Here is a 7,415-nt window from a genome sequence, read left to right as displayed (position 1 = left end):
TTTTCATAAATAATGGTCTCAAAACATGGTGCAAGCAGAGTTCTTCCATAAAAATGACACAAAATACTGCAAACGAGAATACTGACGTATATACCTTCATTGCCGACAGCACTGGGCAGTCTGCATAGCTCTGCCCACCCTACGTACTTGGCTTGCGTTTCTGGGTGTTTACTTTTTCATTTTGGAGGTCTTCATTGACTTGAAAAGCGCCATATAAATGCAGACTATTTACCATTTGTGGGTTTTAATCTTTAGTGTCTCAACAGTGAACCTAAATTGTTTTTAATAAGCTTCCATATAAAGGATTCCTGACTGACGCACAGCCAAAACAGGGTATGTTAGTATGACACATTGACTGTAAACTGTAGTGAAAATGTGCCCTCCATATACCAGACCAAACCTTTCATTCTTGTAGTGTAGCTGGCTATGTCAGCTATGTGTGTGTGTGTTATATATATATATATATATATATATATATATATATATATATATATATATATATATATATATATATATATATATATATGTACATACATAATGTTTGTGTGTGTGTAATGTAGTTATTGTATATTATATATTGTACTGTATATTGTACTGTATATTGTACTGTATATACGCATACCTGTCAACCTGTACGTTTTTACCATACAAAGTACGTTTATTATTATTATGCATTTTAAGACGTGCACGACGTACAAGAAAATCTGTACGGAAAAACGCAAATTTGTCAATTATGGGTACCATCCGGTATACACCGACTATCACAAAACGGAAAATCAATCAAGTCAATTGAGTTCGCCGCGGTAGCCTCTATCTCGGTATCGTTTTTTTTTTTTGTTGCAAACGAAGCGAGCATTTGATGCTACTGTGTGCATGCGTCTGCCACTGTAGTGCCTATTTTCGACTCCCCTGCACCCCCTCCCCTCGCACGAACGCGCATTCTGCTGCGCGTCCGACATTAGCGATCGTATTCTATATAATAAGCTTATTATTATTATTACTATTATTATCATTATCATTATTATTGCCGATCACTTCACAAGGGTTATGAAAAAAATGTTTCCCAGTCACAAGGCTGCAAAAGTTTTTATTTTCTGTTTTTGGTAAATAGTTTGTTTTAATTTTAAAATACAAGCATCAATGGTTGGTACAGTATTGTGATTTGGTTTCCAAAATAGAAATGCCAACTCATTTTTTCCTCCCAAAAAATATCTTTATTTACAAATTAAAATTTAAAGTGTTATTAATGGATATTTTAGTTATGCTGATAACAATTGTTCCTGATTTTTTATTTAAAAAAAATAAATATTATTAATAATATGTACAGAATGATATAACAAAACACATGTACAATATAACATGTTAAACTACATAAATAAACACGTTGGGAAAAAATATGGTGTAAGATTATTTTGTATTTTGTAAGGGAAAATACGACAGTTTGTAAGGGCATAAGCCGTGGAGGTTGACAGATATGTATACGCTACATTATACTATATAACATTATTGGTCTGTTACCCGTAATAACACAGGTATGACTGTTTTCTTCTGTTACAAAAAATATTGTTTGCTATATGTATTTTCCCTGTGAGCTGTAAAAATTTGTTTCGCACATGCTGGGAATATCAGTTCAACAAAAGTGGCAGAGAATCTCATTTAAAATGCTTTAATGTTTGTATTTGAGAGAACATTTTCTTTGTCCCACTCCCTTTTAGGCATTCTGTTATGACTTAAGTTATATTTACATGTGTGCACAAAGAATACAACTGTCTAAAATGAATGAATAAATGAATGAATATAAGTGCAACTTTCTTGACCTACGAGTATTAAAACATGCACTTTACATATAGTGCATGTATTTTTTCTTATTTTTAAAATCAATATCCAATTTGATAGCATTTAACATCTGTGATGACCGATAAATAACTTCCAAAAGGACCCGAGCCTCCGGTAAAGTACTGTGTGCAATTATCTGCTGCTGCCCTCTCGTGGACAGAATACTTATAAACAGATTGAGCAGAAAATTACATGAGAGCGGAATAACTTAATGTCACTCTTGCCTTGGCTAAGAAATCCCTCATTCTTATCAAGTGACATTATCTTACCTGATAAATCAAAGTATTTACGAGCAGAATAAGCAGAACAATGTGAATTAGAGGTGAAAGAAAAAGTCTTCTGGCATTTATCATTTTTCTGTATGATAAAAATAAGAAAAGAAAAGAAATGTTAGGAAGAAGTTTGTCTCAAAATGGACTTAAAGACAAATCCAAGGACAAAGAGAGAATGTTTTGTTCAACAATGTCATGCTCTGTCCTTTCTGTATTGTTGTTTTCTGTGTTATGGTGCTACCGGTGGAATATCTTGTTTCAGTTGAGTTTGAGTTAACTAGTATAAACATATAATAGGTCGTTTTTCTCTCATGATTTTGTTGAGTTAAGAGTTACTGTTCCAACAATACTTTCATAAGTTTGCATTTCTAAATTGTTGTCTTTCTTTGATCAAGACTTTTTCAGGTACAGCTAGTTAGTGCCCCAACATATTCTGCTTAGTCTTTCTTGTTTTTTGTTAAGTTAAATTTAGTGTTGCAATATGTCTTCCTTTTGTGTTTTTGTCCGGTTATAGTTAGTCAGTTAGTCTTATCGCATGTCCTGTGAACATTTTCTGTTTTGTCTTATTTCCATGTTTTGCTCTGTAAAATAGAGTATCACCATATCCTGGGGTGTTTCCTCTCATGTTTTGTTCAATTAGAGTTAGTTAGTGTTCTAACATCTCATAAGTTGTCTTTCTTTTATGTTTCTGTTAGAGTTATTTTTTCTACACATTTGTGTCTTTTTTCGTGGTTTTGTTCAGTTGGAGTAAGTTATTGGTCCAACATATTCTGGGTTGTCTTTTTGAATGTTTCTGTTCATTTAAAGTGAGTACTGTTCGGCTAAAGTGTCCCGACATGTTCTGCAGTGTCTTTCTTTCTTGTTTATTTGCATAGTTATTAGTGTTGTAACATATTCCTGGTGGCCTTTTTTCATGTTTTTCTTATTAAGAGTTTGTGTTGCAACATATCCTGCATTGTGTTTGTATACTTGGGTTCAGTTACAGCTGGTTAATGTGTCTTGGTTTAATTTGGTAAATTCAGGGTAATCTGATCGAACTTTCTTGTCTTAGTTAACAGCCTCGCTGCAGTATTTTGTACCAGCTGAAGGCTCTTGATTTTGGACTTCAAGAGACCGGACAGTAGTGCATTAGAGTCATCTAGATGGGAGGTAACCAACGCATGAATTATAATCTCCACATCCGACTGAGACAGCATAGGGCGAATTTTAGATATAATTGAAACCATCCAATGCTGTACCGCTTCTCCTCACAAGCCCATCCCCAGCCACCAATGGGCAGTGAGTACAGTACACCCTCAACTGGTTGCCAGCCAGTCGCAGGGCACACCATCTATCCATTCATCCATTATCTGGGCTGCTTATCCTCAGTAGGGTCGCGGGGTTGGTGGAGCCCATTTCAGCTATCTTCAGGCAATGGGGAGGGGACACCCTGAACCGGTTGCCAGCCAGTCGCAGGGCACACAGAGACAGACAACCAATTCGTTCATTCACACCTAGGGACAATTTGGTCCATGCAATTAACCTGACATGCATGTTTTGGGAATGTGGGAGGAAACCGGAGTGCCCGAAAAAACGCACGCAGGCACGGGAGAACATACAAACACCCCACAGGAAAGCTGGTAGCTGGATTTGAACCCATGACCTCAGAACTTTTCCGCACATGCGCTAACCACTGTGTTGCCGTGCCGCCTAGGGCACACCATTCACACGCTCATTCATACATAAGGACAATTTGGAGTCAACAATGAACTTGCCATGCATGTTTTTGGAATTCGGTAGGAAACCAGAGTGCCCGAATCCAGGACCTCAGAACTGTGGGGCAGACGCACTAACCACTCATCCGCTATACCGCTTGTAAATAAAACTTTTGCTAAAAACATTTCTCTGGCCACACTGAATTTGACAAACAACTGGGCCTAAAACATAATCCTCTATCACAGGAGGGCTGATGGGGGGGTTGGCTGGGAGGGCACTGCCCCCTGAAAGCTAAATTGATACATCTTGTAGCCATAATGCCACGACTCTTCATTGTGCCGGCGAGCAATGAGAAGAAAAAGCTGGAAGGAACGAAAAAGCGCTTTCCTTCCACTTGGCAGCCACAAACGAGCGCCAGACTGATATGAGGCGGTTTGTTTTGACGCTCAACAGCCTCCCCCCTCTCCTTCAACTTCTTTCTCCTTTCTCCCCCCTCCCTGGGAAAAGGGCGACAACAAATTAGCCTTTTTTTTTCTGTCCGGGACCCGGGGAGGAGGACACTTGGACAGCCCTCTGAGTGTCCGCCTGGAGTTCCCATGCACCCCCTTGCCCCCTTCCCCTTTCACAACGCGAGGAAGCCGTCATTGTGCCAGCACCTGTCTCTCAGGAAATTGGTAAAAGTGATGGCTTTGTTAGGCATTGCTGTGGCAACCAGGCGAGAGAGAGAGAGAGAGAGAGAGAGAGAGATAGGCAAAAAAAAAGAAAGTTGGGGGCTGCTAGCAAGAATTGGGGAGAGATTGAAATGGGGAGGGTTAGGGAAAGTTGTTGAGGGGTATAAGGGGGTCGACAATAAAGCAGCAGTTGCTTTTGGCTGGGACTGAGTTTGTGGTGGTGACTTGCTGTGCGTGCGTGTGTACGCGTCAGGAGGCTGCATTGAATGCATTCATTCCGATCCATAATAAGGCCGTGTCCACACAAACAAAGGTATTAGTCAAAGAGGGACGTTTTTCTTTCATAATTTGTCCTCGTGGAAGCGTTCTTAGTTAGAGTATGTCTGTATGGGGTTGGAAATTGGGTTTTTATCTATATTTATTCAAAATATTTATGGATCTCTGTATTTTCTTAACTGTGAATTGATGCCTGGATGCTCTAAACCAAGTTTCAATGTCAATACATTTTTCTGAACTTCACTGTACACCCCCACATTTCTTCAGAGATTCAATTACAGTGGAACCTCTGTTCTCGACCATAATCCGCTCCAGAACCCTGTTCGAAAACCGATTTGGTCGATCACCAAAAATCGTTTTTCCCATTAAAAGTAATTTAAAATCGTTTTAATCCGTTCCAACACCCTGAACGCTTACCATGAACGTAAACATGAAGCTAACCCAGGCTAATCGTACGTTTGCGTTAGCGTAATCTTCCGTACGAAAGATTACACTAACATGAACGTGTAAAAATTAAAAAAAGGATTATGAATAGGATTTCTTACCTTTGTGGTGGACGGTGGGTAGAGAAAAATCATCAAAAGTTTTTCAACCTCTTCCAAAACTTGCGGCAGTTGCTTGCTTATAGCGCTAACTTCCTTAGCCGCATCACTCGATTTCACAGCCTCCTTATTCTTTACTATTCACTATCTTTGATTTTTGCATTTCGGAGATGGAATATGAGCTTGCTCTGTCCACTCCACGCATCGGCCCGGTATTGCAGAACCTCCGGGAACGGTGCATTCGCAATGATCGCAGCAAGGCTTTAGGGCTAGGACCTTAGCTTGGCCTTTTGGCTGAGAGTAAGTGTCCCGGCTCCTAGGCTTTGTAGCGTATTATGAACTGACCGATAACGGATAATGGATAATGAATAACGAAGATAGATCAATAACCCTTAAAAACCCCAACCCCCCCCCTGATAGTAGATTTAGCCATGTTGTATTCACTTGCAAGATCGGAAGTTCGTACACCTCACCACCCGTACATATTTAGTTATTATGTCTTTCTTAAAGGCAATAGTTGGACGAAAAACTTGTTTTTTTTTCACCTGTCCTGCTTGCACCGACCTTCTTCGGAGGCATAATTAGGGGCTAAAACACCCGTACGCCGCTCAGCATCGCACCCTAGAGTACCGGCGTTCAAACTCCGATTTTTTGACCGAACAGCGAAGCAAGAATTTCTCGAAATTTTTGGTCGAACTGAGAGGCGTTCGAAAACCGAGGTTCCACTGTATAATGTTTAGCAGAACAACACAGAAAAAACATAGCTTTGACACAATGAAGAGAAGTACAGCTTATATAGCAGTGTTAAATTAGTTTTGCCATCAAAAAACAAAAACAAAATATCGCTATAATAGCTAAAACCCTGGAACAAAAGTAAATAGGGAGCACGTATGTTCAATTTGTAGTACAGCGCTCACACTCTTTTACTCTGGTCACTGAAACTCCCAATATGGCAAACCATGGCAAGGAACGGTCTCGGACATAAAAAAAAAGAATTGTGGCTGGCTAAAGCTACAAGAAGGTTGCCAACACTCAAAGGTTGAGCTGCAGTAAAGTGGCAAAGATGCTCCAGCATTTAAAAATAAATAAATTTGTCATTGTTGCTATGGCGCCCAATTGGCCGCTCCAGTGTGTGTCACGGTTGCCATGGTGCCCAATTGGCCCCGCCCGTGTGGTGGCAGCTGCGGCCCGTAGAGAGATTGGCTTTCTGTCTATATTAAGCTCAGCGCTCTCTTGCCTCCGTTGTCAGCCCGTCAGACGAACTTCTGCCCCACAAGACATGGGTTCTGACTCGTCCCATTTTCCTGTTGGGATTTCCAGTCAGGTATTGTTCCCCTTTATTTTTGTCCTGTTTAATTTCAGTTTCCAGTTTTGTTTACATCTGTTTTTGTCCTGTTTGTTATTTACTCCTGTTTTTGTTCCCGTCTATTTTCTCCTGTTTATTTTTGATATCCTGATCCGTTATCTATCTTGTTTGTCCCGTCCTGTCCGGTATCGACCCCATCAATTGGAATCGATCTCGTCGGTCTCTGGCTTCCTGTCTTTCCACGCCAGACCGGCTGCCTAACGTGTATGACTCCCCATTTCCTGTAAAATAAAGGCTTGTGTGACAACGTCACGCGATTGGGTGCTGATCCTGTTCTGGTTCTTTACAAAATTAGGATGCACTCACAACAGGGCTCGTCCAAAGAACCTGAGTGAATCTGCACGCTGTCACATTCAAATACTGTCTAAGATAGATAAGCGCAGGTTGGCTGTAACAATAGAGTACGTAATAAAATGACCTAGACTTTGGCGATTCATTTAATCATGGGTTAAATTTTCAAAACGGATTTGAGTTCAAGCTTTGAAGCTTCTTCAACTTGCTTTTGTCATTGTTGAGTTACAACAAAATGTAATTTCTAACTGCCATAAGAAATCATTGACATGATCAGTGTCTTAAAATACATAATCCATCCATCCATTATCTAAATCTCTTATCCTCATTAGGGTCACAGAGGTGCTTGAGCCCATCCCTAGCTATCTTTGGAAGTGGGCAGGGGACACCCTGAAGTTCCATCCAGTTGCAGGGCACACAGAGACAGACAACTCACTCCGTCATTCACACTTAGGGACAATTTGGA

General features: G+C 40.2%; 1 pseudogene; it reads left to right on the top strand.

Moving 5' to 3' along the window:
• The first annotated feature begins 5,397 nt into the window (after positions 1-5,397).
• Positions 5,398-5,538, top strand: LOC148376276 (U2 spliceosomal RNA; annotated as a pseudogene).
• The last annotated feature ends 1,877 nt before the right edge of the window (positions 5,539-7,415 follow it).

The sequence above is a fragment of the Urocampus carinirostris genome, chromosome 1 (assembly GCF_059441175.1).
Source record: "Urocampus carinirostris isolate Australia breed hairy pipefish chromosome 1, RoL_Ucar_1.0, whole genome shotgun sequence".
Taxonomy (NCBI): domain Eukaryota; kingdom Metazoa; phylum Chordata; class Actinopteri; order Syngnathiformes; family Syngnathidae; genus Urocampus; species Urocampus carinirostris.
Note: the sequence above shows the minus strand (reverse complement) of the source record. Positions and strands in the feature narration are given on the sequence as shown.